The sequence below is a fragment of the Lissotriton helveticus genome, chromosome 12 (assembly GCF_964261635.1).
Source record: "Lissotriton helveticus chromosome 12, aLisHel1.1, whole genome shotgun sequence".
NCBI lineage: Eukaryota > Metazoa > Chordata > Amphibia > Caudata > Salamandridae > Lissotriton > Lissotriton helveticus.
The window spans coordinates 421,077,969-421,090,379 of NC_136073.1; the positions used below are offsets into that span (position 1 = coordinate 421,077,969).

Consider the following 12,411-nt stretch of genomic DNA (forward strand, 5'->3'; position numbering starts at 1 on the left):
CACTCCTGATTTTTTAAATACTTAATTAATTGTTAAGATTGAGATCAATGTTTATTTACTGTTTGCACTTGAACTAGAAACTTCATTTGAGAAATTATGAGTTAATTTTAGGATTCTGGTTTTATTCTTACTATTTACACTTTATTTAGGAATAATGTATGTAAAGATGGTGGTTTTAGAGTTTGGGGATTTATTTTGAGGAGAGCAATTTGTAAGGCGGAATTTTATCTTCTCTACCTTTATTATGATGGATAGTTTTAAGATGTTGTGCTTTTATGGGTTATTTATGTTATAAACCAAATAGTTTTCATTTGATTTGATTTGATTTGATTACAGAAGGAAATATTAATACTTCAGCTAGAATAGCCTGGCTATCTCCGTAACAACAAGACTACAATTATAAAGTGGAATGCGTACTGGGTAAAGATAATGTTATCATTGACTTTCTTTCCAACATGCCTAAGTAGTTGGTTGAGTGTAAAGATGAACTTTGGACTGATCTTCAAGTTGCCTTTGTAAAATATTGTGGAAGTTCTAGCATTAAGAAAGAGGAGAGGGGAATTTAATATAAGAAAGACAGTGTGTTATTATAGGTTACAGAATTTCTTCAGAAAGGATAGTCAAATAAATGTAACTTGAAAGCAAGATAAAAGCACTTTTGGGAAGTAAGAGGGGAACTATGTGTGCAAGGGGAGTGCATTTGAAGGGGTAAAAGAGTTATTTCCCCCATAAATCTGGGTGTACTGATTTTTTAATGTTGTCATGAAGGCCATTTTGAAATAGTAAGAAAAAACCAAATTGTAAAAAATTAATTGTGATGGCCAGGAATGCATATTGAACTTGAGAGGTATGTATGGAAGTGTTCTATGTGTGAGAAGGCTGATAAATCTTTAGTAACATTGGGATCTCCTATGGGAATGTTTCCTATAACGAAGTCACCTTGGGATTTTGTCACAATTGATATAATAGGTCCAATTGGAGAAACGCATAAATTCATCACTTTATAATGAAATTGTTCTTTAGTTGGCCAGTGGTCAAAGTCATGCAGAGCGTGGATACAAATCTGGTTGTATATTTTTAGAACAAAGTCTTTTCAATAGAGGCAATTCCTACCAATCTGTTAATTGATAATGGTGTACAATTACTGTCCAACAAAGCAAAGAAATATTTTGACTGACTAGGCATTAAACGCAGAACAGCATCTTTATACAATCCCAACAGTAATGGTATAGTGGAGCACTTTAATAGAGTAATTATAACACCATTCAACTGTTTGTTACATGTGGTGGCCACTGGGAGACACAACTGGAAAAACAGTGTGGGATTATAGGGTGTCCAGGGTGGATTTTGAATCCAGTGTGGTACATTGCTCAGAGGAAGAGATACATGATATAGTAGAATCTATACAGTTCCAAGGGAATAACTGGAATGATACCAAACACAAAACTATGGATTGCCAGGTTACAGTGGGCCAATGGGTGTGAGTGCGAAAACCTGGTAAAGTTTCCAAAAAGGTAAAAGTCACTTTTATGAAGCCATGTAAGTTGCGTAGTATTAACCAATGCGGTACATCTGACAGATGAACGAGTCTGGAATCGCAAGAGAATTGTAAAATGCCCTGCACCTACCTCATCAGGATGCCATTCTGCTTATGATTTTTGCAATGATGTATTAAAGGATACTGTTATGAACTATAGTGTCATGTCTGACTATAGAAGAGTGTCCAACACATTGATAAATAAGTTGCTTGGAGTCTCAAAAGTCAGTAACACTGACAGGCGAAATGTCTTGAGTGGATGGATACAACTTGTGTTGGTATGGGTGCGTCTGGTAAAGATTGTTCTACCTGTATTGAAACCTCAAAGATTCTGGTGAATAATATGCGTAAGGGTAAAAACAGTATTGATAATAGCAATATTGAGCTTCCTATGGACTCAAAACTGCAAAGGAAACAACCTGGATCATTAGAGTACTACATTTCTGAAAACTATCCTTTGTAATCAGAATTTTGTAATAAAAAAAATTTATTTTGGGAAGAAGGGATGGGTTTACATGGTTAATGTGTATCATTAAATTTTATATTATTAATGTTCTTGAACATTAGTAAGGTTCCTTTTGAATATAAACACTTTTGCATGTCTTGTTAAGTTCCTTTTGTTTAGAAAGGGAGATGTGTTATGCATCTTTATTATTTTATTGATTTATTTGATGAGTTTTATATAGCGCTGGCAAGACCCGGAGGTATCAGAGCGCTTTACATGAGGTTCCAAATTGTTACACAGTTACATCAATTACAAGTTACATCTGTTGCTAGAAAACATTTAAAGAGGATAGAAGACGAGATAAATGGAGCGTGAAAGGACAGGGAGTAAGGTAAAAAGGTAGGAGGGAGATACGGCAGAGAGATAAAAGAAAATCTAGCCAAAGTCGGGCTGGGTAGGTGACGGCCGAGGGGGAAGACCACAGCCCATCTCCTCTATAGCTATCAAGGTAGCCCCACCGGGCATCGGCCAAAATGCTAGGTCTCAACGGTCGGTGGCAAGTTCACAGATTCAATGTCCTGATGGGTGAGCCGGAAAGGGGATATGCTTGAGGTCTGGTCAATGTCCAATTTTTGTCCAAGAGTAGTAGCACCTCGTGATAAAGGACCACTGTGGCAGACATCTTGGGGTCAGGAAGGGAGTCTGCCCCTGGAGTTCCAATCAGCCGGTCCCCATTTTTTCTTTCCCCTAGATATTTTCAGGGGCCCCTAATGTATTTGTGCTGCTTCTTCAGGTGTCTCCTGGGCTGTCGCAGTAGGAGACTCCTCCTTGATGCCTGTTCAGCCACCATTTAGGGTCTGGGGTGCAGGAAGCGATTGTCAGAGGCGGTGCAGAAGCAGGCTCTCAGGGGGTGAACGCTGTGTGATCCCCGCACTCAAAGGGGGGTGTTGGTTGTGCAATGGAGCAGCTTGAGGTCAGCGCCAGTGTCCGCTTGCCTCCCGAGGAGTAGAGTATTGCTGTGTTATAGCTCCCCAGAGTAGCTGTACTTCCCTTTCAGGATTTACCGCTATAGCCTGGTCCGGTTATCATCCTCAAATGGCATAGTTCCACTGAGGAGAATGTAAGAGATAACTCCCAGAGCCCACATGTTCACAGAGTTTGTTTGAGGTTTGCGGACTAAGATCTCAGGAGCAATGTACTCAGGGGTCCCACAGGTGGTTTTCATCAAACAGTCATCCCCCTTCCTCAGAGCGCTTGCCAGGCCAAAATCTGTGATCATGATTTTTGAATCTGTCCCAAGATGATAATACAAGATGGTCTCAGGTTTTAATTTCTGTGCGTGATTCCCAGTGTGTGCAAGTATTCCACACCCTCCAAGACCATCTGGAGCACCTGTGTAGCATCTCTCTCTGTGAATGATCCTTTGGCAATAATCCGGCAATAATCTGATCAATCAACTCTCCGCCAGTGGCCAGTTCCATCACCATGTACACCCTCTCCTGCGTTTCAAACACTTCAATGAGCTGGATAATGTTGGTGTGACGGACCCGAAGTAGGATGTTAAGCTCAGATTCACACACTTCTCGTCCTTCACTCTACTTAGTCTCAATCATTTTAATAGCATATGGCTGTAAGGAGGCTTTGTGTTCCACATGCACAACCCGACTGAAACTGCCCCTGCCAATAACGGCCTTAATGTCATACTTTGCAGTCACACGAGGATCAAATTTGGCACAATATTTAGCCACCTTGTTCCTGCGGGGATTAGCATGTTCTATTTGGCTTGGTGGATGCCCACTGTGGTAAGGCTGGTGTGATATGGAGGTGACCCGCTTTTGAGGGGGATACTGCCCTTATCTGTGATGAAGTGTTTGTATATGTCATTTTCATGGGACTTAACCCTTCTGACGAGATCCAGATGAACATCTTCTGGTGACTCTGCAAGTATTTTGCCCGTCCCACAGCCCATCGCTGATGGATGCTAATCGACCATGAAAGCCTTCTCTCAGGCAACGCCAACATGACATTGTTGTAGTATACTTTATTCGATATAAAATATCATAAAAGCTTGAACAAAGTATTTTTAGGGTTCAAGAAGTGCAGCAATCCATACAACTGTTAGCATATAAAAAAGTTTGTATAAAATCCATTAAAACCGGAATGTAAAACAATTTTTACACTGTACACAATAAAAAACAGATTCCTTTACACATGATAGATTAGGAGCATTTGGGCCCAGAGGGTGTTAGTGCTTACTATGTTTTAACAGGTTTACACGTAGCACCCAAGCACTGCCCAAGTATTTTGCCACCGCACAAATCATACTAGGGGACGAGGTGTCGGCTTTGAACATGCGCAGTGCTACCCTGTAATCGGTAAACCCCAGGTTTCTGCATGCAGGTTTCAGCCATTTCCGCCTGGGAGCACTGTAAGCGGGACATGCGAAAAAGAAATGGGGAAGTGATTCTGATGGAGCTTGGCAACCTGGGCAGCTCATAGAAGCCAAGCTATAATTCCTCCATCCTGCTACCAAATCATTTAGTGGGAGCATCCCGAATCTAAATTTTGTGAATAGCAATCTATCACGGGGAGATTGTATAAAATCAAAATAGTGCTCATATTTTGCAACCGGCTTATACATTAAAAACTGTTCAGTGAGGGTCCCCCAGTTGGATTTTTGTTCCTCCACCCCTTTCACCCATTCCCAGTATGCCTTCTTAATGATTTGCTTGGTTGGCACTGTCTGGGTCGCCCAGGCCTCTCCGAACCCAATATCAATTGCCAACTGCTTTAGTTTAGCAATCCACTTGATCTTGTTCCCGTGTCTAAATTAATAATCTCCAACAGAGCAGCCGAATAGTTGGCTAGTTCAGGGATCCTTCTTAGGCGTACTCAGAACAATAGTGGGCGTAGTCTAACAATGTTAGTAAGGGATCGTTTCCCCAGGTCTCCACGGAGCAGTGTCAGAGGGGTGGAGAGCGGAAGAGATACAAGACCTCTGAGGAACTTGTTCTCTGACCTTTCTAGTTCGGAAACCTCCTCGAACCCCCATAACTCCGACCCTTAGAGTGCCGAAGGCAGTGCCCTACCATCGTAGACCACAAGGGTCGGACCTACTGGTCTACTAGACGAGAGCTTCTGCTCTCTTAGGATGGCTCCCGCTACCCTTCTATGATTGAGGAGCATCTTGGCCATATGGGTATCCCAATTCATTTTGTTGTTCAGCCTGATCCCCAAATAATAAAAAGACACCACAGTTTCTAAAAGGGTACCATTCGGATTGATGGTGTTCTTGAATCGCTTGGAAGGGGAGAGAGTCATCAGATTTGTTTTATCGGTGTTAATTGTTAAACCCCATAAACAGCAAAACTGTCTAAATCTATCCAGCAGTTTTTGAAGGCCCGATGGTGTTTTTGAGACCAGTAGCGTATCATCTGCGAATAGGAGGTTAGGTGTTTTCTCCCCAGCCAGGGTTGGGGCATCTGATGGAACCTCTCGTAAATAGTCTACCACCCCATTTACGAAGAGGGAGAACAAAGTTGGAGCCAAAACGCAACTCTGGCGGACCCCCCTATTCACTACCACCCTCCCTGTTAACTGGCCTTGAGTGCCCCACCTGATCCTGGCATAGTTTCCCTCATGGAGCCGCTTAATAAAGTCCAGAATCATAGGTGGAATCCCCAGGTCGTGCAGGACTTGCCATAATTTGGCCCTGGGGACCAGGTCGAATGCGGTCTTGAGGTCAATGAACGCCAAATATAGGCTGCCCTTCCCGATGGATACCACTTTCCAATGTATATTTGACATCAACAGAGGCAACCCACCGACCTGAACCAGGGGTAGTAAATAATTATTCCTAACAATAGTTCAGGAAGCACAAAACAAATCACAAATTTAGAAAGAGCCAGTGCCTTTCTTATTCTTAATATTAGGAGGTAAAGAAAGAGAAAAGAGAAAAGAAAGAAGCCAAAGAGGCAGGAGGGCGAGGGAAGGTTTGTTGGGATGGAGTACAAGAATTTGTTTAAGAAAATATAAAAATCCAAAGAAACTGTCAATCATCAAATTTGAAAAAATATCACAAAATGTATTATAAAATAGTACGCTCAATAAATATTTGCTGGTTTATAGAAATGCAAACCATATATACAAAAAAACAAACAAGTGGCAAACAGAATTTGTGTTCTAAAAAGAAGGGATACAACATATACAGTGATTATGTGCCCTCTAAAGTTCATCAGCCACAAAAGCGTCGACGGCGTTTCAATCGCTGTCAGGAGTTGCGGTCATCATCAGGACAGGAACAATTGGAATGAGCGTTAAAAAGTCTGTAAATAAATGAAATACAAAGTCTTTTATTTTTTGGACTCCCTTAAAAGAAAAAAGAGAGAGGGGAGGGGGGGAAAAAAGAGAGAAGGGGAGGAAGGGAAAAAAGAAAAGAAAGGGGAGGGGGGGTTTGGGGGGGGAGGAGAGTTAAAAAAGGGGGAGAGAGAAAAAGAAAGTTTAGATAGAAGGAAAAAGGAAAAAGAAAATAGACGCCAACATAGTGAATAACAATTACGCAAAGGCAGAGAAACAACACCGCCCAATTAAGTGAAGTCAGTCACCACCACCAGTTAAGTCAAAATGTTATCTAAGCATTCACCTCTTTTGAAAATGCTAAACCAAATGTGCCCTTAGGCTCTCGATGTAGTTCACGAATTAATTCTGGTAGCTGTAGGAAGAGCGGAAGTTGTTATTTACAGTCCTACCACGCAAGCTAGCCGATCGTATTTTAATTGTAAGGCTAGGGAAACTTACTTGGTTAAAAGTCAAATAACATGATCAAAAAAGTAGCGTTAGTTCTTCTTGTCATAAAAATGTCTAATAGGAAGGAGATTCAATCATCCGTCCAAGATGTTCCGGAGCAGTGCAATTAGCGATAAGTCTAAGGAAGGAGAAGAACTTTTTATAAATATATGATCGTAAATCACTGCTGCTATCAAGGTCTAGTAGCGCTACTAAGTAACCGCGCCAGACCACATCTATTTAGTCAGATTAAAAGATGCAGGCCTTGGAGCTTAATGAAATAAAATATTTAAAAGCCTCAGTGCGGTGTTCAAAAATTCTAAAGAGCCCGTGTGTGCTGTAGCACAAACAGAGGCAAAACGCGTGGGCAAAACAGTCCTAGCGTAGCGAGAAATAAGGCAATACAGGCATACTCGAGCTTTAAAGCTCGTACAAAAAATACGTATGCGGGACCATATAGATCACCCATATATCCACAACTACATACACTTCATGGCATTCATACCTGTGAGCCCGTGTGTTTCGCATCCAAACGCCGCAAGGATCATGGACAAGAAAGGCGTCCTCGCCGACACGCCGATTTTAAAGCCGAAACTAAACATAAAAAATGGTGCGACCATTACATGGCGGCCATATTTGAGTGGTGTTTTAAAGTTCGTCTTGGTATCATAAGACGGCTCGTGCTTTAGACTAATAGAGTGGGTGCCATATGTGGCGAATGAAGCCACAGTGGGTAAATGTGTTGGTTCCTACCCAACTGTGCCCGTGCAATGCAGGAGCGACGATTACCCCGTTCCTCTGACCCCGCCTCTACGTGACCCACAAAGTAGATATTACAATGGGTCAACAGAGTGGCAAGGGACAGGGGGCGGGAAAAAAGGGATAGACAGACAAGGGATCCCAGATATTCGTTCCAGGGACCTTCTGCCAGGACCAATGTTCTCCACGTACTTCACCCACAGGGAACAGGATAAATCACCGTCTGCCACACAAAATGAAAAAGGTAAATAATACAGCACCTCTTTCTCTTCTCATGCCCCACACAAACCCCTTCACGCCTCCTTACCCACAAATGCTGTGGTCGATGCCTGGTGGAGATCTCCGTCGAGGAGGGATATAGTCAGGTCCAGCAGGCAGAAAGGGAGCAGGGGAAGGGAAGGGCTTGGCGCCGGGGATGACGCTCCTGAGTAATTGGAGTCAAAGGGGGTATGGAGGAAAAAGTCGTGAAAACGACTAAAAAAACCTCCGTTTTCATATGGACATGAAAATACTCCAAGCGTACAGAAATGGGGGCCAAGACAGGGGAAAAAACGCTGCACAACACTGGCTTCGCCGTGCACTTCGTCAAGAACCCGGAAGCGCCCAAAACAGCACTCCGCCTCCACACAACGATGTGGACTGAAAGGACAATAAGGCGGAAGTGCTGGGTAGCGCTATATACCAAACAACAGGGGATCACTACGGTAATCCAGCCGGACCACCGATCCCCTCAAGAAGCGCTGGAGCCCCAGCTACTCCTTGTTCCCAGCCGGGTTAAAAATGGCTCAAAAACGAAAGACAAACACACAACCAAAGACAAAAAACAAGACACAAAACACACCAAGACAGTTAGGGTCTCAAACAATCCAAAGATTGCTAAACACAGTAACGAATGAAGGGAAGGGAAGGGATTTTCTAAGAGCCAGGAAAAATGTAAATGCCAAAATCACGAGCCCGTGAAAAACAGCAATCCCCAATTTACAAGAACAGCCCCTAGCCCAAGACCAGGAACCACACGACTAGATAACAAGCACCGAGAACAGGGGGAAAAGAACTTATATCTCCACCCAGCGGGTCACATGGGTTCCCAAACATGGCAAGAGAAAGAGGACTGCGCGGGAATCCTAACAGTACCCCCGCCCAACAATCCTCCCCACCGGGCGAGGCTTGGACGGATGTTGACAATGAAACAAATGGACCAGTCGGGTGAGTGAACCCCCCCAGCCGGTTCCCAGGTACGATCCTCGGGGGCATAACCCTTCCAATCGATCAAATAAAATAAACGGCCCCTCCTTCTCTCTGAGTCCAGTATGGCCCGAACCTCAAACTCCTTTTGTCCATCCACAATTATAGGTGGAGGAGGTGGTAACACCTGTGAAGATGGCATATAGGGTTTCAACAGGGACGTATGAAACACAGGATGAACCTGATAATCACCGGGCAGATCAAGTTTCATGGCCACGGGATTGATAACCTGCACTATCGGGAACGGACCCACATATCTAGGTTGTAGTTTGCGAGACCCCCCAAGCCTCAGGTTCTTTGTAGCCAAACACACCTGGTCACCAACTTGATAGCCAGGAGCGGGAGCACGGTGCTTATCTGCCTGTACCTTCATATTGGCCTTGGCAGCCAGCAACTGCACCCGGGCAATGCCCCATATCTCACTCAGTCGTTTACACACATCATCTATGGCTGGTACTCGCCCTGTAGGTTGAATGGCCAATGCCCTAGGATGGTAACCCAAGGAGCAAAAGAAGGGAGTCATGCCCAAAGCGGAATGCCAACTGTTGTTATATGCAAACTCAGCAATGGGCAGAGCCGTAACCCAATCACATGCCAGGGAAGATATTAAACACCTGAGGTACTGCTCCATGGTCTGATTGGTTCGCTCGGTCTGGCCATCAGATTGTGGATGATAAGCAGAAGACAATCTGACCTCCACCCGTAACACTGAGCACAACTCCTTCCAAAAATGGGAAACGAACTGAGCCCCCCGGTCCGTCACCACTGCAGATGGCAACCCATGTATCCGTACTACGGAGGACATAAACACTAAAGCCATCTCTCTAGCCGTAGGAATCTTGGGAAGCAGGATAAAATGAGACATCTTCGTAAACAAATCAACCACAACCAGAATGGCGGTGAATCCAGAAACAGAAGGAAGCTCGGTCACGAAATCCATGCTAATGGTATGCCGGGGAGAGGGAGGGACCTCCAAGGGACGCAACAGCCCCGATGGCTTACTGTGAGTAGGCTTACTGATGGCGCAAACCGGACAAGCTGTCACATACCCCTGGACATCCTGTGCCAGTGTATCCCACCAAAACCACCTCATGCACATCTCTTTCGTCTTTGGTATCCCAGGATGTGCCGCCAAGGCGGACGAATGACACCATCCAAGACCTGTTCTCTCAATGTAGGGGGAACAAACAACCTACCCTCATAATACAACAGACCGTCCTGGACCGATACTTGGGGTAGTGACAACCATGGGGTGAGATCCACCTTCCGCAGTTGTTCCCTTACTAATGACATAAAGTCCTCACCATCCACCGCCCCTATGATTCTATCACCAGGAATCATAGGCCTATTCTCCCTGCCCTGGCCCAACTCTCTAGTGTCTACATGGATGCGAGATAAGGCATCAGATTTGGCCTGCTGTGCTGCAGGTCTGTACGTAATAATGAAATCAAATTCATTAAAGAAAAGAACCCATCGCATCTGGCGTGGTGTCAGGGCTCGTGCAGAACGAAAGAACTCCAAATTCTTATGATCCGTATAGATCGTGACGGTATGCCGGGCCCCCCACAGATAATGCCTCCATTCCTCAAATGACAACTTAACTGCCAACAGCTCTCTCTCAGCCACGGTGTAATTGCCCTCTGCGGGCAGCAAGGTCTTAGAAAATAGGCAATGGGATGCATACAACCGGTCTCAACATCTCTTTGGGACAACACCCCTCCTACTGCACATAACGAGGCATCCGTCTCCACAAAGAAAGGCAAGGCAGGGTCAGGGTGGATCAATACAGGCGCCGACGTAAATTCCCCCAGCAACCGCTGAAAGGCCTCCTGAGCCTCTGGGGACCACACAAAAGAAACCCCCTTTCTCAACAATCGTGTCAGGGGGGCCACAATATCTGAGAAATGGGAAATAAACCGCCTATAAAAATTGGCGAATCCCAATAGCACCTGTATATGTTTCACTGACGTTGGAACAGGCCAGGTAGTAATGGCCTCAATCTTTCTAGGATCCATCTGAACCACTCCGGCAGACACCACAAACCCCAAGAACTCCACCTGCGTGGTGCTAAACTGACACTTCGCTAGCTTTGCGTATAAATGGTGTTCTCGCAATTTATGCAGCACTTGGATCACGTGCCGTTGATGCTCAGCCCCTGTCTCAGAAAAGATCAGGATGTCATCCAGATACACAATTACGCTCCGATCCAGAAACTCCCGAAGTACTTCATTAATAAAGTACTGGAAGGCCGCCGGCGCATTGCATAAACCAAACGGCATTACGCAATATTCATACAGGCCATGCTTGGTCTTAAACGCTGTCTTCCACTCATCCCCGGCGCGCACACGCACTAGATGGTAGGCGCCCCGCAAATCCAGCTTAGTGAACACCGTTGCGCTGCGGAGCTGGTCCAACAACACGGGGATGAGTGGAAGCGGATATTTGTTCTTTACTGTAGCCTTATTTAACGTTCTATAATCCACACATGCCCGCAATGTGCCTTCTTTCTTAGGAATGAAGAAGATCGCCGATGAAACTGGCGAACAGGAGGGACGAATGAATCCCAGTCGCAACATCTCATCAAGATACTTCTTGAGGTGCAGCTCCTCGGGTTCCGAAAGAGCATACACCCGACTACAAGGGAGAGGCGCCCCTGGTATCAGATCGATCTTACAATCGAATGACCTGTGAGGGGGTAAGCCTTGCGCCTGATCAACATCAAACACTTCCTTAAACGCCTGGTATTGAGATGGTACTACATCCACATCAGTGGCGGCACAGGACAACGACAACTCCCTCTCACCAGCCTCCTGATAGCAGTGTTTCAGACAATGAGATGAATCCAGAGACACTAACCGTTGCACCCAATCTATCCTGGGATTGTGCTCCTGCAACCATGGCACACCCAACACCATCCCAAAGGAAGGAGCATCTATGAGATCGAAACACACCATCTCCGAGTGACCGTTCTCACACACCAAACACAAAGGCACTGTCCTCCTAGTGATTGACCCAGATGTTAGTTTGGTACCGTCTATTGCCCTCACAGGTTCTGGCTGGTCCTTTACACAACAAGGGATCCTCAGCTTTTCAGCCAGCGCGATGTCAAGGAAGTTGCCTGTAGCCCCAGAATCCAATAACACCGATACTGGCACTCTGCCATCCCCGCCGAGTAACAGATGAGCATTTATGATGAAGTGCCTAGGAGCCCTGTCTATGGCTCCAAGCACTTCATACTGTCGTTCCTTCCTCACGTGATACAAACAGGCCACCTTCTTACTATAGGAAGCTCCAGAGGGCTTCACTGGGCATTCTCTTGCAAAGTGCCCACCTTGACCACAATACAAACACAGGCCCAACTCCCTACATCGTTTCTTTTCATCATCAGACAATGGCCCTCTTACACCTCCTATTTCCATAGGTTCAGACACAGTTTTCGTCTCTCCTGCTCCAGTTGTCTTATTGTCTGGCCTCACAAACCCTCCCCATGACGTCTGATAGCGACTTTTCTCCCCCCGTCTCTCTGCCAGACGATGATTCAACTTGACCACAAGATCAATAAAGGCTGCACAATCGACCGGGGGATCCACCACTTGTGACACCACATCCTTCAGATCCTCGGACAGTCCCTGATAAAATA

At 45.1% G+C, this 12,411-nt stretch overlaps 1 pseudogene; it reads right to left on the minus strand.

Annotated features, from left to right (window-relative positions):
• Nucleotides 1–3,003: 3,003 nt before the first annotated feature.
• Nucleotides 3,004–3,951, minus strand: LOC144798037 (serine/threonine-protein kinase H1 pseudogene; annotated as a pseudogene).
• Between the last annotated feature and the right edge of the window lie 8,460 nt (nucleotides 3,952–12,411).